Source organism: Cynocephalus volans, chromosome 3 (assembly GCF_027409185.1).
Source record: "Cynocephalus volans isolate mCynVol1 chromosome 3, mCynVol1.pri, whole genome shotgun sequence".
Classification (NCBI taxonomy): Eukaryota; Metazoa; Chordata; class Mammalia; order Dermoptera; family Cynocephalidae; genus Cynocephalus; species Cynocephalus volans.
Window position 1 is genome coordinate 78473713 of NC_084462.1, and position 20387 is coordinate 78494099.

General features: G+C 42.4%; 1 protein-coding gene across 2 annotated transcripts in view; it reads left to right on the forward strand.

The window, feature by feature from the left end:
• RORA (RAR related orphan receptor A) overlaps positions 1-20387 on the forward strand; it is a 714208-nt gene that overhangs the window by 381295 nt on the left and 312526 nt on the right. Inside the window, exon 1 of one of the 2 annotated variants that reach the window (XM_063089780.1) lies at positions 757-784. The exons of the other annotated variant lie outside the window; for it this stretch is intronic. The gene's annotated coding sequence lies outside the window, so the exon portion shown is untranslated. Of the gene's footprint in view, positions 1-756; positions 785-20387 lie in introns of those variants that run through there. 2 annotated transcript variants of the gene reach the window in all.

A 20387-nucleotide genomic window follows, 5' to 3' on the forward strand; every position in this document is an offset into this window, starting at 1 on the left:
TCCCAACCCTGAGAAGCCTGCAATACAGCAGGGAGACATTAACTACTCCTAAGGCAACATTGTTAATTGTCCTGTAGTGTTTTGAATGATGTGTTTACTGAATGAATAGTGGGTGAATTATGAGTAAACAGAAACAAGAGTTTTGTCACCAGCACTGACCTTTCCTCCAGGAGTTTTCTGGTGCTCTGTGAGATTTCTCCCATCTCCTCGTAGGAATTTCAAGTGTCTGGGCCCTCCCCTTTCAGCTGATTGCTTCATAACATGACAACAGCTCATGGAAGAAGTGACAAGCTCTTTCCATGTGCTGTTTAAGGAAGGGCTGACTCTGGAAAGAGTCACAATTGGAGGCCTCCAGACGCATAAAGTTTCTCCCTAGTTCATCCCGGGTTCCTATGGCACTAGAACTAAAGCTACAGACATGGCCAGACCACTATTTCTCGGCAGAATTGGGCCCACGTGGAGTAGAAGTTAGTATCTTCAGAGTGTGATTGTGAGGGTCCTGACAAGGCCCTGTCACACCCACAGCCCCCTGCTAGTGATACAGTAACTGAGGGTTGCATCTTCCACTCCAGTGAGACACAGAGTTTAACAGGCCAGTGCCCAAGGGATGCAGTGGCCCACTGAATACCACTAGTCTTAAGGTATAAATAAATGCCATGGGAGATGAAGACTTCCTGCTGTGAAACTCACTGGGGCATCTCCTGTCTCCAGACTGGCAATGATCCAGGTGAACGAAGATGAGGCCTGAACCAGGTTGGGCCAGAAGAGAGACATCTCCTCCTTGGTAGGTACTTACTAAATGCTCTGTCTGCCTGGCTCTCTCATTCTCTCCAGTGCACTGCCTCCTGCCTGTGGGGCCTGCAGCTCTTCCAGAAGTCTTGCGGGGAGGGGCACACCTAATGTGGTCTTTGCAGGACTCCTGGAAATCCTTAAATGATCTAAGTAAATGAGTAACTCTTTGGATATTGCAAGATGAAAGTAAATGAGTTGCCCTGAGACCATAATGAATGCAAATGAATTCTGCACCTTTATATAGGTTTGAGAGAGACTAGAGGAACTACTGGTGGCAAGCCGTTGTCTGAACATGAGAGAGAATCAAAATCAATGGGAATCGGGAAGAAGAGAGAGGAGGAAAATGTAAAGTGGTGGTCCTCAGAGAAGCTATTAACCAAGACTTGGCTTTTATTACTTCTTTCCTAAGATCATAAAAAAATATCCTGCGTGGTTTCTGCTCCGGTGCCTCCCGGGAGCTTTCTTGTTGAGGGTCGTAGCCCCCATGGGTCTGGACCAGGAGGGGTGGTACATCTATTCGCTGTACGAGATTTTCCGAGGGGTGGCTGCTCCACATCCATTGTGCCTCAGTCGTTAGCTGCCTGAAGATGCTAGAAGTGAGTGACCACCCCACTGTGGCTGAGCCCAGACTTTACAGCACTGAAGAGTGTCCCTGCCCCCACTTCCTTCCTGTTTTCTTCTTAGACTCTCTTTCCTCTAGGAGCCTCTTGATGCCCTCTGGGCCTGGACCCAAGACTTCCTTTACCCAGAGCTGATCACTAGATTGGCAGGACCACTTGGCTCACCTACTGCCTCTCCTCACCAGCCTGCTGTAGGCTGAGGTCTGGAGTCAAGGCTGACAGGGTGGGGGAAGGGCGCTGCCTCTCTGACCCTGCTCCCCCCACTCACCACCACTCCTCCACCGCTGCCTGCTCTGTCTCAGCTCCCTCACCATCTGCTCCTTCACACCTTCTGCAGGAAGCTGCTTCTCTCTGTCCCCTCATCTGCACCACTCCTGGCATTGCCTGGTTTTCACCCTAGTGACCCTCTACAATGAGATGCCCAACATACTTGGTACTTTCTTTTCTCTGAAATGTGCATGAATCTTTCTTATTTCATCCAGTACTAATGTATGCCAGCCACTGTACCAGGGGTTACAAACATGGATAAGAGATTGTAACTGGCGGTTCATGAAACATATGGGACAGTAGCTATATTAGTTTTCTTACTGCTATAATGGCACTGACTGTTATAGAGGAGTCTTCAGGAAGACTGCAATAATAAGGAGTCACTAGCCCCTTGGTTCATGGGGAGCAACCTCTCCAGATGAAACTGGTCTGTTCCCAGGGGCCAGCACAGGCAGCTGCTCACCAACCTGGATTCCTCAAAGACCCCTCTCTCCCGGGAGGCATCTGCAAGTCCCCACATTGCTGCTGCAGGAGGATGGAGTGTTGGCCTCCCAAGCTGGTTCTCTGAACAGTTTCCCATGGAAGCCTGGCCGTGCAGCGTGGTACAGGGGTTCCCTTTAGTATTATTATACATTATGGTTAAAACATTTTTCAGACAGTCCTCTGGGAACATAACCACCCTTCATAACTTTGCATTTCTGGGGGAAAACTTTCAAATATGAAATGAACAAATGAGTTTATTTTGGAATTTATATCCACCAGACATTTTCATACGAGCCCTAAACCCTTCAGAATTCCCATTCTTTCAAGGCTCCATTTCCATAAGCTACTAATGAAATTATCTATGTCAAGGTAGTATTGGGTTAACACTTTCATAAGTAATGTATATGCATTTTAGCAGAGCCTTCTGATAGACTAATGCCTTAACCCTCAAAAAAAAAGATTTGTTTTTATAGATAATAAAGGAGATCTCAGATAGATATTAAGACAAGTCAGTATTCGAAACATTTGGGAAGAGGGGATTTGGAGCACTCTGAAATATATACTTTGAGTCTGGTACCCAGTACATGTAGACAAAGCATTAATATTGTTTTCTGTTGCGGTTAATGTTCTACTCCTACAAAGCACTTGACATTATACCTGCGTAACGGGGGCTTTGATCTATCCAATTGGATAATTCTGAAATGTAATTGAAGGTTGTGGAGTTTCTCAACTGAGATTGCACATTTCCCTTTCTGTGGTTGCAGTAGGGCTGGGAACTAAAGCTAAAGACAATAAATATCTTAAGTTTGAAATTTGATGGGAAGGAAAAAAAGAGTATGTCTTTAAAAAAAAAAGAGAGCAGGTAGAATAATGTCCCGAGGCCAGGAAAGTACCAGTCATTTTCAGATAAATTATACCCTCCTCCTCCTCTATGGGAAAAAAAAAAAAAAAATCATACTCAGACTTAACTGTCCCTTTGGCACTTTTGTCAAATGAGTTTTAGTAGCAGGAGCTGCTAAAAATATAAGCCAATTTCTTTCCTCATTTAAATCAAGTGCTTAAAAAAAGTGTAGCGCCTAGAACTGGTGCAGGGCTCAGCTTCCCAGCAGCCTGGGCTGCCTCAGTCCGTGAATAGTCCTCAGTGACAGCCCAGTGTCCTCTCAGAGCTAAGGGAAGTCAGCAGCAAGCCCAGAAATTGCCCCTGTAGAGCGGGGGACATTTTTAGCACCTGGGACCCAAGTTCTAAAGGTGCCCGTGGGTACATACTGACCAGGAAGTACTCTCAAAGATAATTGCTCATTTGTTTATTCATTAATCTTTTCTTCTTTTCTTCTTTTTCCTTTCCTTCCTTCTAAAAAAATAAGTAAAAACATTTAGAAATACCAAGCATGTGCTAATACCTGCAGTAGGACAGGATTTATGGCTATGAATGAGACATAGTCCCTATTCTCAGGTAGAATGGGATTCACCCCATCCCATCCAATGTTCTATTCCCATAGCACCGGCTGCTTCCTCCTGTTTGGAAAGCAATCTGCCTATAAGGTGAGAACTAGTGACAGCTTAAATTGTTTTCAGAGTTACCTGCCTTTGAATAGAGGACTCTTAAGCATTTAAAAGCCTTTGAAGCTCAAAGGAATATATTTATAATTGTAAAATTTCAGGGACTGTAATAGGGAGAGGAGGAGATATTTTTTCAGTAAGGAGATTCTTCATATTATCCTGTGTGGCAGCTGTTTATTCTGCCCAAGAATCAGAGAAGTTACATCTAAATTACACCTGTCAAAGATAATCTTGGATTCACATTGTAGAAGTGGAAAAGGTCTTGGAAATTAGCTAATCCAATTCCCATATTTCTACAGATGAGAAAATTCTGGAAGAGTCGGCTGCCGGTGCAGTCTTCATTCAGTTCTTTCTCCCTTGCCATGCTTTGTGCTGGGGGAAAGCAGCAGCATACCACTTCGAGGATGGAGATGTAAGATGAGGAAGCAGGCCTGCTTGGTGCTGCCTGGATTTCTCTAGGATTTCACTATAATGCCTCCAGTTCTTGGCCTTGGGACTTATAAATGAGGCCACCTTGAATCAAACCCCCTATGGAATGTCAGTGATTCAAACCAACCTCCTGAATGAGACTAACTTTGCCATAGTTCAAACTCTGGTCTCTAATGAATAGTGAACATCGTTATTAATGTCACAGTGACTTCCACAGAATAGCTGCATCGTTTTTACTGCTCTGCCTATCAAACCTGACTTTCCTGTACCATAATTGCGTTAATGCCTTCTCTGTGCATGTGTGGTGTGGATATAGAGGTACTTAGATGTGCTTCGAGGTGTGGTTCTGGAAGCAGTGATGGATTGGGGCAGGCCATCCCCACTATGCGTTCTTCCAGTTCAAGATAACAGTGGGGAAGCTGCCCCTGTTGGCAACAATACCACTGTTGCTTTGGCACAGGGGACATCAACTGATTCAAATTAGGATGAACTCTGTAAGTTTTTTCCTCCTAAAAACAATGCTCTTATCACCTGAGCTAATTCCCAAGTATCAGCACTAGGCAGCTCCAGAAGTTCCTGGCTATGCAGTCCTACTTTAGCCCATTTGCACTGTCTTTATTTATAATGTTTTATATTCTACCACTGAGGTCACTGCTGTGACCTTTTCCATGAGCATCAGTTTATGTTGTCCTTGGCCAGTTGCTACCCTATCTCTTAGCAGAATTGCAGTTTATTTTAGGTGGTCTTTCGGATAAGCAAGTAGATCTTGACAACAGATTGCATGGCTGTGAGATTAGGTTTGGTTTCTAAATAATGATTGCTAACCCTTCTGTAGCATTTATTATAAAACTTTACATAAATTAGCTCACTTAATCTTCCCAGCAACAATAGTATAAGTGAGGTATTATTATTAGCCCCATTTCACAGATGAGGAAATGGAGGCAAAAGGTGGTTATATAATTTGTCCAAAGTCACACAGCTTTTAAATAGCCGAAGCTGAGATTTGAATCCAGCTAGTCTGGTTTAATCACTATAGCATATGGCCACTAGCACACTAGTTTTGGAACATGGATTTTATTATTGAATGTAACACCCCAGTTGCTGGCGCTTCAGGATTCCTTTTACAAGGGAAGATGTCTATGAAAAGAGCCAGTTGGCCTTTGTCAGCAAAGCTGTATTTATAGCTCACAGAGACGATTGTGTCTCCTCATTTGAACCCCAAAATCATATCCAAGAACAAAGGTCGTCTTGACTTCATAGATGAAGCCTATTCTCCACACAAGAGCTAGGGAAAAGTTCGACTACCTTAACTTCCCAAAGCCTAGATGAGTGAAGAATTCTTTCCAAGTCCTGGACCTCTTCTCTCCCACAGAGACCTCCCTGACTACACCAACCCATTATGCACTCTCCTCGTGCAGATCTCTTCCTCGGATCTCCCCTGAACCTAAATTAGGACAGCTGATCTGACCAGCACACATATATGGAAGCATTCCACAAACCTGCATGTTAGAAGCAACACCTCACGGCTTACTAACTTATGTTATCCTTCTTAAAATTCTACATCAATAAGCTCCGTTTTCCCAATAAACTTAAAGGGCATGAACCATATCTTAAACTTCATTGTTTCTCACAAATTGCTTATTAATATGCTGGCCACCCCCAACCTGCATTTAATAAATATTTAAGAACTTGACCTAAAGAAGCCATAGTGTTTTAGGCAAAGCTACTCGTTTGAGGCCAAAGTTTTTACATTGATTTTTTTTTTCCTTGTCATTATCTGCTGTTTCTTTTTTTTTTTTTCTCTTCTTTTCTTTTTTTTTTTTTTGTCTTTTTTTCTGATTGTTGTCCAAAAAATAATCCTAGTTACCTACTACATTGAATTAAACTTTCTTATTTCTAGGGAAGATAAAGCACATATTATGGATGCTTGTGGTCTGTCTCTATAAGGCCACAACAATGAATTCTAAAATGTGAAAAATTCAATAATACATCTGTCTTGCCTATAGCTAACATCCATTCATTCATTCATTCATTGAATACATTTTTTAAGTGACCACCATGTGCCAGGCACGAGGTGCTCTGAGTTACACAACAGACGTGGCCTCCATTCATGAAGCCTTACCATCTGAGGTTGAGGGGTTGGCAAAGGACATTAAATGAATAAATGGGTAATTTCACATCTTGCTGAGTGTTGTGAAAACTAACAATAGAGTGCTGTGAGAGAAAATAACAAAGGGTACCTAATGTAGAATTTGGATTTCTAACAAGTTCCCAGATGATGCTGCTAGTTTGGGTGGAGGACATTTTACTTGCTTTATGGATTAGCTCAGTGCACATTAGAATCACTGGTTGGGGGGGAGTAGGGGGATGACTTTAAACAAATGATGCCTGGTCCTTCCTCTAGAAATTCTGTTAGAGTTTGTCTGGGCTGGGGCCTGGGCATCAGCATTTTTTAAGGCATCTAACATGCATGGGGGATAAAAAACCACTGATACTAGACGGTGCCAGGGAGGGTGGGTGTTGATTGCTGGCTAGTGTGTATATTCTTAAGTGGTTTGCCACCCAAATGCTGATTCATGCACTCACCAGCCAGCCTAGTGGTGGGGTATTCTGCCTTCTTCCAGGATGGATCTCACAAATCCCTGGTTGCAATGTGAATCTGTAATTCTACCCACTTGTCATATGAAAGAACTGGATCCTGATGGACCTGCTTGCCTTAAATTTGAGCCCCAGTGTGGAGCGTTTCTACTAAACTTAAGTCATGGACAGTTGCACTCTCTGTTTCTGAGCCGGGAATCTTGAGACAGAGGGTGGTGGGGAATGGGCTAATGGTCTGCGGTAGTGCAGCTGGAGTCAGGAGACCCAGGGTCACTTGCAACTCTGCGCTGAGCAGGCAGAGATCTTGGCAAGTCGTCTGACTCCTTGGGCTACAGCTTTCTCATTTGCAAAATGAGGACAGTGAACTAGGAGATCACCATTCTTCTTTTAAATGATCAAATTCTAGCAACTCCAGTCAGTAAAGTCAATCTGAAACTGAACCCCAGTTTCCTCATCAATAAGAGTTAGACTCTTGATTTCTAAGACCAATGTCAGCCCCAGGTGCTATGATTATACCAATAATAATAACTAACATTTAAAGAGCATTTGTTATATACCACACACTATTCTAAGAGACTTACATTATCTCATTTAATCCTAACAATACAACGATGAGATAAATTCTATTATCATCCCCATTTTACAGGTGAAGAAACTGAAGGACAAAAAGGCTAAGTGACTTGCCCAGACACACAGATAGTGGTGACAGAACAGTGTTCTGACCCAGGCCTTCCCCTCCACAGCCGGGGCTGCTGCCCACCACTTTATGCACTATCATGCCTCATCTCGCTGCTCTGACCCTTGTTTTCTCCAGCAATAAAATCAGGGTTTGGACTAAATGGAGTCTAGGTTTCTTTTAGCTCTAAAATGCAGAGCTTCTATGGATACTGCCACTCATTCATTTGTTCCTATTTCCTTTATTTATTCAGCAAACTTTAACTGAGCTCTTCGTAGGAGGCTTGGGAGTCAGACTGCCTAGATTCTAGACTGACCACTTACCACCTGTGTGACTTTGGTCAAGCTCCCCAAACTCTTTGGTTTCACTGGCTTCAGTTATTCAAATGGGATTAACAAAAATGTGGATCTTGTAGGGTTGTTACGAGGATAAAATGGCATAGCATATGTTGCATACGGTGGCACGTTCCACCTAGCCTGGTGCCTGCCAAATAGTAAGCACTTGATAAATGTTTGTATGAGTGTCATCTGGCCCACACTAGTTGCTAGGGGTGCAGAGATGAGTAAGACATGGTTCTTGGCATCACAGAGTTTACCACCTAGGCAGGGAGGAGAGTTGGCTACAAATCATTAGAATATGACGGGAAACAATGGAAGTGTGTTCCAAGCCTTTGGGGAATGCATAGGAGGGAGCGATTATTTCAGGGCGGGGGTAAAAGTGGTAAGCTACCAGTCACATGGAAGCCTTTGGGCCACTTTGGGTGGTGAGAAGTTATTGAAGGCTACTCTCTTAATGTGAGCCCCATCTTCTACAGGGCTGAAGACTTTGGGGACCACCAGCACCAGGTCATAGGCAGCTCATGGAGTGGGACCTGGTGTGGACACAGGGGCTAGGAGCCCCTCATCCAAACAGCTGAGGAGGCCCAAGTCACCCCAAAAAGGATGGGCAGGAGCAAGGAGGCAGAAGGAGGCTCTGTCAAGGGAGAGTTGGCTGGATGTAGAGCTCACACCACAGCCAATGATGAGTGAGGCTGGAGGCATTGAAGGCATCTTCGGGGGAGGATGGGTCCCTTATACAGCCAGCTGGCCCTGTTGGCTGGTGGGAGGAGCCAGTCTTGGCCAAGGTCCTAGGCCCTGCATCCGGGACTAGGTAATTGGTGACACCTGGCAGAGGTGAGGCATACTCTGGCAATGGGGCAGCCACAGTTCCTGGTGGTGCTCCTTTCCAGACTCTAGAATCATAGAACAGCAGAGTTGGGGTGTGGTAGGACAGGGTAGGGGATTAGGGATAAGCCACCTCCTTTACAGATCCCTGGACCACACTCAGAATCCTTCAGTGGGGCACTTGGGAATCTGCATTGGAACAAGCTTCCCAGTTCTAATATCTGTGGTCTGTGGCTGCACTTTGACAGTCGCTGTGACAGGGGGAAGCACAGTAATGGAAAACCAAGACCAGACTGATGGATAAGTAAGTCGGGACCTCCACATCTGTCATGTTCATGGGTTAGGGGAAACCTCTGTTGTTTTCCTCAAAGTTTCCTGTAAGACCCATAAACTTGCCACCTCCACCCCCTCCTTCTATCTTCATTCTCAATGTGAAAGCTACAGGCAAGAGGGTAACATTTAGCTGAAAAATAATTTTTTTTTAATTTTACAGGAAAGGAAATACACCTTTTTGACCTCAAATCTTAAACCCCGTTCGCACAATGCAGGCTGCTTTCTCACCAGCCCTTTCCCACGTGTGAAATGTTTAATCAAGGGTCCACCTGCTTTCTTTAAGACCTTCCAGCACACCAAGAGCTGGAGTGAAGATGAGAGTTCTGTGTCTTCTCTCTCTCTCAGCCTCTCGAAAGCCAGCCCCTGATATTGTCCAGTCTTTTAAAACGTAAGGGAACTGGCATATAACTTGGATCAGCAGTGTTTTGTCCAGTCTTTTAAAACGTAAGGGAACTGGCATATAACTTGGATCAGCAGTGTTTTGTCCAGTCTTTTAAAACGTAAGGGAACTGGCATATAACTTGGATCAGCAGTGTTTTGTCCAGTCTTTTAAAACGTAAGGGAACTGGCATATAACTTGGATCAGCAGTGTTTATCTATCACTGGATTTTTAAAAAGGCAGCTTTCAAAACACATGCTAGAACCTGTGCTGAGCAAAGAGAAATCCTATAAATTCCCTGAACCACCCTAAGGTTGCCGGGAGGTGGAGTGGAGCGTCCTGACTTGCAGCATCACTTGTCAGCTTGTCCCAAACTGGGACTAGTTTCCCAATCGCAAGATAGCAGAGAAGACTTCAACCTTCTGTGGCCCAGGAGACGACCAGCTGGGCTGTGTGAAACACACACACACACCGCTTTAGCTTGGGCTGTCAAGGAGAGGAGGGGTTGTGTGCAAGTGATTTCCTTCCAGGTTGCTCTGGGGCATTCGCAGAGGAGGAGTCGCTGCTCTGGGAAGCAGGCAGGATACCTCGGGATCCCTTCTCCCTGTGGGAATTCACTTAAGGAGTCTCCCTCCTGCCTGATGTGGGTACAGGGTCCTCACTCTGATACAGGGCAGAGAGGCAGGCATGAGCTCCACCCGTGAAAAGGCGACCCTTTTTTGTATGTGTCTATTTTTGACTTCAGTCCCGTCATGATATTCCCAAAGCTGTAGAGAGCCCCTTACTGGAATTCATTTGCCCATCCAGCCGGGGATCCGAGGTGAAAAAGAGGGAGCTTGCACCATGTTCCTTCCACCCTACAGGCAAGCCCCAGCCTCCGAAGGGTGAAGGGCGCTGGCAGGCAGCCGAAGAGACGCTGTGGAAATTTCTCTAGGGAAATCTCACACAAGCCTGTAAGAAACTTGACCTCATTTGCATTTTCTGATTGAATCACAGATAGGTTTTAGTTCTCTCCCTTCCCTTTACAAAGACAGGCCCAGGAATGAAGAAAGGATAAGTTACCTAGCATTACATTAAGAAACGTGTTATTATTGATGGTCAACTTGCTTCTCTCACACATTATGTTTCTAGGCCTTGACTAACTCCATCGTGGATATGTTGGTATCTTGTTACTTTAAAATTGTTCTTCCCTTCTTGTACATCGTGGTTTACTGAAAAGTTCAACAGCATCAGAGCATATTCCTGAAGGATTTATTAGTTAACAGAATCTTGGTTCTCATTATAGTGGTGATGGAATTTCTTTCAAGGACTATAGTTCCAGTAATAGCATAAATCAAAGACAAGACTGTTGCTTGCTCTGCTCGAGATTTTTGTTTTTAATCTCATGCCCCAAAGGGAGGGGAAATTTAGATGTAGAAAACCAGAGAGTGAGACCAAGTTATTTAGATGTCAGTAATGATCTGGACTGCTGGAATCTGTTCGTTGGTGTCACGAAGCCTTTAAGAAAGGCAAACAGTGGTGTAGAATTTGTTCTTAGCATGCTGGTTTGCCTTCCTGTGCTGGTTTTGCAAAAAGTCTGTTAGCACAGTTCTGTCTGCCTGGCCCAAACTGGTGGAAAATATTGCTGTGACAAGGAGTTAGCAACTTTTCTTGCTGGGCGTACGTACACAGAAGGACTCTGAGACATGTACGACATGTACCTAATCATAGGAAAGACAAACCAAGAGCCAAGGAAAATCGGTTCAATTCATTTTCCTTCTGATGAAAGTAGGAATCCTTTTTGTTTTGTTTTGTTTTCATGCAAAAGCCTAAAGCCACTCTTCAAGGAGCAGCATTTAACACCTAACTAGGTGCGAAGTATCTCTTTCTTCATTGTTATTAGTTACCCCCTTTCTCCTCTGCATTCCAAAGAGAAGGGAGCTTTGAGAGCCCCAGAGGCCCAAAGGAAGGACATTTCATCGGTGGAGAGGACATCTTAGCTTCTAAATGGGCAAAGTGAGATTTAAACACATTCAGGTTCTGCGTTGGGTTTTGCCACTTAGCTGTGTGATCTTGGGCAAGGTATTCGACCTCTCTCGGCTTCCGTGTCTTCCTCTGTTAAATGTGGCTCAAATTCCTGTCTAATAGGGTGAGTGTGAGGAATAAAGAGATAATGTACGTAAAAAATGCTAACAGGTTTCTCCTTCCCTTGCCATTTCTCGTATGTGGAAAATTCCTGAAAAAGAACATGTAAGGATGATTTTATTTTCAGCATCTTAAAATATTAGAATCCTTGTACCTTTTCCCTGATTTCATTTCAGATCCTCCTCTCCCAAATATTTCTTCTTCTTTCTCACTTTGCCTTGTTCCTAATCCCTCTCATCTGCACTATTTCTGTCCCCTGAGGAATCTTTTTTCTTTTCTTTTTTCTTCATCTATTTTGCTCACCTGTGATTGGCATAGGGGAAGGGGAGGGAAGGATGAGCATTTGGATCAGGGCATATAATATAAGAGAAGAGGATACAAGAGGGAAAAGAAAAAAAACTGTATTCTTTCTTTTTTTTCAACAAATACTGATTAAGCACCTACTGTGTGCTGAGCCGGTGCGCAGGGTTGGCATGCTTCACGCCCCTGCAGAGGTACACAGGCAAACCTGGAAGTGAACAGGCAAGTCCGATTCTTTCTGCCAAGTGCTTTGGCACAGGAGACAAACACAGGGTGTTGTGGGTGCACCTCGGAGGGGCCTCAACCCAGCTGTGGGAAGGAGATAACATCTACCTGAGAACTGAAGGTAAAGACAAGGAAGAAAGGGTTTGCCAGGCACCAAGGAAAGAGAGAGAACCCAATGTGTTTGAAGAAATAAAAGATAGGGATGGAGACAGGAGGAATAAGTTCTAGAGATCTGTTGCACAGCATGGTGACTATAGCTAATAATAATGTATAGTATATTTCAAAATTGCTAAAAGAGTAGATTTTATATGTTCCCGTCACCAAGAAATGATAAATATGTGAGGTGATAGATATGTTCATTTTGCAGTGGACATGAGCGTGTATCATAACATTACATTGTACCCCATAAATATATACAATTATTACTTGTCAATTAAAAATAAAATGTAAAAAAAAAAAAAAGATCAGGATGAAGGAACAGAGAGCAAGGGAGAGAGTGTCTAAAGATGAGCTGAAGGGCTTTGCATGCCTTCGGAAGGAGTTCAGACATGACTCTAAGAGCCAGAGGAACTAGTGAAAGTAAATAGGGGGGCAATAGCGATCAGATCTGTGATACGGGCACCTCGCTCTGGTTGCAGGGGGAAGCTAGGTCTGCTTATCTTTCCTCTGCACCTATCATTCCACATTCCTAGGTTGGGCCCTTAGAGTTGCCAAGTCTTCAGCTTTGAAAACAAGCCTCTTTGCTAAAGTTAAGTGCTTTCAGTGGTCCAGCAAACTGAGATCAAAAGAGGTCCCCCTTGGTCAGGAGCTGTTTTAAGGACTCTGCTGAGGGTTTAAACTGACTAGTTTTGAAATGTAAGGCAAACCATAATCACCAGGCAATGCTCCCTTGTTTTGCCAGGGAGAGACATTTATAGGTATTAAACTAGTTCCAGAAGGCCTCTAATACAGTTCCTTAAATGCAATAATAACACAGAATTATTAGGGGAAACTATTATTATTATTCCAAGTAATAACATAATTTTGTGTCCATGGAGGACATCCAAAGTGCTGAGAGAAATTAGCATTGGTTAATTAAGCCTCGCCACTCCTTCATGAGCTGGGTGAAACATCATTAGGCTCGTTTTTATAGAGGAGTAGACTGAAATGCTGTTGGGTTAGTTGACTTCTTTAAGGTCAAACCGTGGGAAAAGAAACTGGGGATTTTTACATTTTGTCTTTGTCTCATGTGTCCTGCTTGTGAACATAGATTCAGATTCACCTAGTACCTGAGCAAAGAGTAAACCTCCATGGTTGGGAGATGTTAGAGACTTGGGTCTTTCCTTCCCCACCCCAGGATCAAGAACTAGGAGGAGAGGAGAAGCACCCAGAACTACTCCTAATAAGTGTGCCCTCTACTCCTCCATGCTCTCATCAGCCTGTATGCACAGAGAGAAACTGATTCCTAGGGATGCCAAAGACAGCCCTTCGGAGGAAAATCACAGCACTAATCATAAATGGCAAACAAAGCCAAGTGGGGTGGGGAGGGGAATGGAAGGACAGAGGGGTCACTGTTGTCAGGGCTTCCTGTCCTAATGGCAGGAGTAGAAAGGCCAGCAATTAAGGATCTGCTGATGCAGCTCCTTGCTTCTTCTCTTCCACCCAATTTCTTCAGCTCTGGTCTCCTGCCTCCAAAATCCCAGGATTCAACCTTGGGAAAGACACCAATGGGTCTACACTGGGTACCTTAGGAAGCTGTGTTCTCTATTCTAGATGATTCATTTATTTTTTTCATTCCGAGAACCTTTAACTCATATAGGGAACTGCACTGGACATTGGGATGCAGAGCACAGTAAGGTTTGATTCCTACCCTCATGAAGTTCCTGCCTGGAGAAGGAAGAGATTCCATGCATCCCCTTTACTCTACCCATCTCCACCCAAAATCAGCATCCTTAATATATGATTTATGCTCCAGGGCAGGAGAGTCACATGTGGATGTCTTAGAGAAGGCAGGCTGACTTATACTACCTGGGGAGTTGGAGAAGGCTTTGGAGAGGAGGCATCATTTGAGCCAGGTTTAGAAAGATGAGATTATTGGGCTGAGAACTAAGAGAAAGTCCTTCTGGACAAAAGGAACAGCCTATGTAAGAGCATGGAGACACAGCACTATGCAAGGTTTTGAAACCATTTAAAGACTTAGGTCTTCGTTGCACCAAATTGTTCCTTTGGACTAGAAGAGCTAAATTAGTCCCTAATAATTTATTCTTTCATGATTTATATATTATTTTATAAAATGTAAACACCTCTTTATCCAAATAGATTATAACTTCTAAGACCTTTTTTCCACCCATAACATGGAACTGAGCAGTATTGAGTATCCAATATTTACCCAAGACACTCAAGGGAAAAGTTGAAGTGAGACACAAGTTCAAAGACATAGGCTAGAGGATGACCTCTGCCACCAGCTTCCTGAATGATCTTGAGTGTGATGCTTCAGTTCTCTAAGCTTTGATTTTCTCATGTGTGAAATTGTGATAATTATGCTAACTTAATTCTCAGGTTATTTCAATGATAAAATAAGGCGACAAAAATAAAAGTACTTTGTAAACTATATTATATAAAATATTGATATTATTAGGCCTGATCTGATAAGTAATTACATCAAAAATATAATACCTCAGGGTAGTTTCTATTCCCTAAACTGTGGCCAATTAGAATCTTCAAGTTTAGCCACAAGGCATCCTGGGATGATGGGTTTATGCCAAGCCACATGGCAGGATGATGGGAAGATGGGCAAAGGTTACAGTTGAGTGGGGCTCATTGTGAAGACCAGATTTCACTCATCAGATTCCAGGCCCCACTCACCACTGGGGATGGATCTCCTAACACATTCCCTGCCTAGATTCTCATTGCCTTGAAGCTTGGTAAGGCTAAGCACACAGATTCCAAGTCTTTGCCACCTATAGGTTCCACAGGACTTGAGCAAACAGAGCCCACCATGTCCAACCTTGGGTGCTTAATAAAGAGATAGAAAGGTGTTACTAGAAACAGCAGCTGGCTTTCTACAGAGGGGGTGCCAGCAAGAAGCTCTGTACTCACCACTCTGTCTGCTCTTCCTGCCCACAGAGGTTATGACATTTCTCAGTCTCCTGATAGTTAGGATGGGGCCAAGAGAATGAGTTCTGGCAAATGGGAATGTAAGTGGACATGACACCCGTTCTATTTCTTTTGTCTCTCTGTCTCTCCTGTGGAGAACTTGGAGGCCATGTGTTCCAGATGACAGAGAAACAAGATGAAGAAGGACTGCTAATCCACATCAGACTTGGTGGAATCAAGAAAGCTTTTTCTGATGAGCTACTGAGATGTTTGTTTGTTATCATAGAGTATTCTCTTCTGGGCAGCAGGGTGGCATTGCCTCAGGGATGTCACCATAGTTCAGAATCTGGCCATATACTTTTTAAAGATAACAGCAGGACATGCCCTTCTGGGTGATATTCATCCATCCAATGTGCAAATTCCATCAATCACACTGCAGTAGGGCTCTCTGACCTAAGACCTCCTTCAACCTGATTGTGTATTTCTGCTGGAACCCACTAGGTGCTGAATTTGTAGTTTAACTCTTAGATGACCCTATTATTTCTCTTATATCCACTGATGAGTGTCTCCTTGTCTCCCCAAGCCACTTAATGCTTATCTATTGACTTTATTCCTAAGTTTTTAGAAGTGTCAGATAATCATGAATAGCATTAGCTAAAATTTATTGAGTTCTTTCTTTGTGTCAATCACTGGGGAAAGTGCTTTATCCATATATTCTTTCATTTAATTTTCACAATGAACGTATAGGGTAGGTACTATTATTGTTTCCATTTTACATATGGGGAAATCTAGGCAGGAAGGTTAAACAAATTTTCTAAGGTCAAACATAGGGGAGCAGAGATTCAAATCTGGGCAATGTGATGCCAGAGGCCAGGCTTGTAAACATGCTATGCTTTACCACAAAGTGCACAATTCTTAAAAACTAAAGAATGCTACCACTTGATTCAACCCTGGGCATTCTTAAACAATTAGAGAAATCCACCATTTCTGTATCAAAATAATGAACGTGCAAATGATTTGTGTTTTATAACCTGAGATGGAAAGTTGCTAGGCACCCAAGAGATAGTAAATGAAATTCACATACTTTGGTTCTTGGCTGGCTTTGCACATTGCTCACCATGGAGTAATGATCAAATAGATATTTGAAAGGTGTAGATTATAAATCCACTGGGCAGGACCAGGTCTACAGGATATACACAGACGAAAATGAGAAGTGAGATGTGGGAAATAATAAATGACATAAAGAAACTGTCCAGTGGATTAAGATTTCTTTACAGACACTGTGATTATGTTGTTGGCCCAAAGTATATTTAACTACTATGTTAAACACAAAATGAGGGAGCTTAGACAGAATAGTTAGAGATAGCAGATTAAACACACGTATGTAATTCAGTCTGTCCTCAAAATTCACTAAAGTGACTTGTAAAGAGTCTTTTTAAAGGCTAACACACAAGTCCAAAAAGAATACGAGAGTATATATTGTTAACAAAATTTCAGAAGCTGGAAAGCAGATGGAATAAAGGGTGACTGACTTGTCAGACATGAGAATGCCAAATCTCAAGCCAGGCATGGGGAAAGTCTAGAATATCACAGAACCCACTGCCACAAAGGCTCAAAAATTGATGGCATCAGTCACCTCAGAAAATGGGCTAAAATAGGATATTGATTAAAAGTCTGTTTAAGTAGCAATTTGATTCCAGATCCACTCTGAGAAACTGCCCTATCCCTCCCCTGAGCTGGAGAACTATTCTTTGGATAATGTAAAACTGAGTGTCTCTGGACATAGACACCATGTACAAACAGTGGAGTTAAGAGTACATTTAATTGAAAATTCCTTGCTTTCTTCCTTGGACTTGTCTCCCACACAATAGCAGCCAGATACATATTAGAGTATTTCAAAAAGTTGGTGGCAAAGTAGAATTAAAAGATAATATGAAACATCCCATGAACTTTTTGAAGTACCCTCCTACCTCTAAAGAAACTGAAATCTTCTCTGTGTTATCTGACCAGCCTAAGAGGAATAAAAAACTAAAGGAACTGGTGTTGTAGCTCCCCAAGGAAATGGCCCAATCAATTATTCTAACAGTGAATGAACCCCTCGCATGTGCTTAGAAATCATACTCAGCTTTTTAATGCTCTTAAATATGAGCAGATAACCAAGAATTACTAGGCAGTTGAGGAAAGTATCTAATATAAGACACAAAGATTTTTTTTTTAAGTACCAAATTAGAAGAAACAGAACAAGGGCTTTAAAAAAAAAAGTTGTAGTGGGTGGCAAGGAAATAACTCTATCTGTAACAAACACAGAAAGGTAAGTGAAGATATATTTATGAAAAAAGAATGATGTTCTATAAAAAGGAATACTCAAAAAACAATAATGAGCTAGGGCCGTCTGTGGCTCACTTGGGAGAGTGTGATGCTGACAACACCAAGTTAAAGGTTAAGATCCCCTTACCGGTCATCTTTAAAAAAAAAAAAACAATAATTAGCTGTAATAAATTAAAAATCTAAGAATAGAAATGAAAAACAAGAGAGAGAAGGGTCAGGGCATGGAAAAGATGAAATAATTCAAGACGCGATTTAGGAAAATTTCCCAAAATTGAAGTTTCTCACTGAATCACTCAAATGCCTAGTATAAGAGGTGAAATTAGATCCACAGTAAGACAGGATCATTATGAAATTTCAGAACACCGAAGACAAGGAGAAGATCCTTTGTCTACAGAGAGAAATAATAGGAATTATACTGGTGTTAGACTTCTTAACAACAACATTAGAAACTAGTAGGTTATGAAGCAAGGATTTCAAAGTCCTAAGGCAAAATGATTTCAGTGTAGAATTCTGTATCTAACCAAACTATCAATGACATGTGAGGTTAGAATAAAAACATTTTCAGATATACAAGGTCTCCAAAATTTTACCTCATACATACACTTTCCCAGAAGACTACTGAAGGATGCCCCATCAAAAACGAGGGCATAAACCAAGAAAGAGAAGAGGCTCTAAGAAACAAGGAAGCCAACGAAATAGAGACTGAAGAGAGTTCCCAGGGTTACGGGAACAAGAAATCACAAGACAACAGCCATGCCACAGTCCAGAGAAAAGCCAGCAGAGACTGGAGCAGGTCAGAAGGCTCCTGGGGAAATTGCTTCAAGAAGATGAGATTGATAGAATATCTGATGTGTTTGAATGTACAGAGACACAATTAGGGGAGAGTTTGAGGTTAAATAAGGAATAAGTAGATAGAAAACTAAGCTAGCAAAAAAGTTAGTTATTAACTCCAGGAAACACTTAACATTGTACAGAAAAGTAAGATTACTCATGGCATACAATGTGACCCAGCACTGAATAACACTTACATTGTTGTAAAACCAGAAGCACAGAATACTGATCCAATCAAAATTGTGATGGAACTGCATTGGCAGGATGGAGGACAGGAAATGTACATGTGTGCATTAGGAGGGAGTTCTTAAAAGAAAGCAAAAACCTCATCTTCCATGGTGGAAGGTCAATAGATAAAGCCTAAAACAGAAAAGTCAAGAAGTAGTTACATAAACCTGTTATTTAGAGATACAGAAGTAAATATAAAGAATCAGAAAGGAGTTGGAAGTGGTCGCCCTTGAGGCATTAAGAGATATAGGGAAGGACTGTTGGTTTTTCTACAAACCTTTATAGAATTATTTGTCTCTTTAAACAATGTGCAGGCATAACTTTTTAAAAAAATGAATTTTAAAAGAAAGAGAACTGGGATTCACTGTGCACATTTCCACCAGTTGTTGAAATTTGGGCCACTATTACCATACACTTTTCCAATCCGAATCTGATGTCAGCTTGGTCATTCCAAAGAGGTGGGGAATTATTTACAGAAATTAGAGCTAAGGGACTTTTTTTTTTTATAGTGAGGAGCCTTACTACAAAGAAGGTAAGTGACTTGTCCAAGGTCCCCCAGATCAGTTAGAACGGAATCAAAACTGAAAACCAGAGCTCCTCACACTTGGCCCAGTATTCTTTCACCGACAGCATCAGGCCTGACTTTTCTCCTTTTATCTGTAAGAGGTGCCCCGCATAGCAGATAGGGAACATGATGGCAAGTGAGGAGGCTGATCCAGTCCTAGCTCTGCTCCTGAACTACTGGTGCTTAACCTCACCGAGCAGGTAGGTTGTTTTTCCACCTGTGAAATGGGAATAATAATACCCATGTTGCCTGCTTTGTAGCATTGCTGTAGAGATCAAAGGAGAGTATATAGATGATAGGACTTAGTGAAACTATAGCTTCTTTCAGATACCCAAAGTTGCTATTATTCTCATTATCACTGCAGCTGCCTGGGAGAGATGACAGGGAAGGTGATCTGAATGTTTCCATTAGTAATACTGATGAGCGTTCTTGTGTAGTATTAAAAGAGTGGCATTCCAGGAGGCACAGAAAGAGATGTTTTAACCATTCCATTCTGGTTTGGTCTCAATTTAGTGTACATGCACTGCTGTTGGTGGGTGCGCACATAGACACCTTCACACAGAGGTAAACTTGTAGTCAGAATGTGCAGATTTGTGGGTGCTTTTCACTCAGGCACTTTGGCCAGCGAGCTCCTAGAGTATGTACTTTCCTCTGCTCCTGAAGATTTTGGTTTTTTTTTTTTTTTTTTTTTAAAAAAACCCTTATATTTTTTTCCTCTTGGGTTCTTACCAAGAAATCAAAAGCAGAAGAGATGGACTCTTTCTGACAGTTCTGACTTTCCTACTGAAAGGAAAAATTTCAAAGCAGCACATCCCTGCCTGAAATGCTTATTAGAGATGCAGTCAGATTGGCTGGAACACTCAAGAGGGAGGCTTTAGAGATCCTGCACAGGCCACCCTCTACATTCCAGGGGAGGAGGAGGTTTGGAGAGAGAGTACTCCAAAGGAAAGGGTTTCTGAACTCCTAAAATTTAAACCTCTGTTGCTCATGTTGACAATTTGGTATTGAACAATGGGTAGAGGAAAAGATGCCATATCATAGAAACATAAAGGGGACTTTGGAAGGCATCTAATCACATCTATTTGGCAGAATTGGACATTGACACCAGGTAATGTGCTTTGCTTCATCTGGCCAGTGGCAAAACCAGGACTGGAATCCAGGCCTCTTTCACATCCTTCTTAAGGGTGCTCTGCTTAATTTGCCAGTAAAAGGAGCCCATGGAGCTCTAGAATGTTCACTAATGTATAAGAAAGGTAGACCTACCATATAATCCTATATCAGTAACACAATATAATATCAGCTATCATGGACAGAGCACTAACTAGATGCTAAGTGTTTTACATACTCAGAATCTTACAACACTGTGAGTTGGGTCTTATTATTACTTTATTGTACAAATAAAAAACAGGAT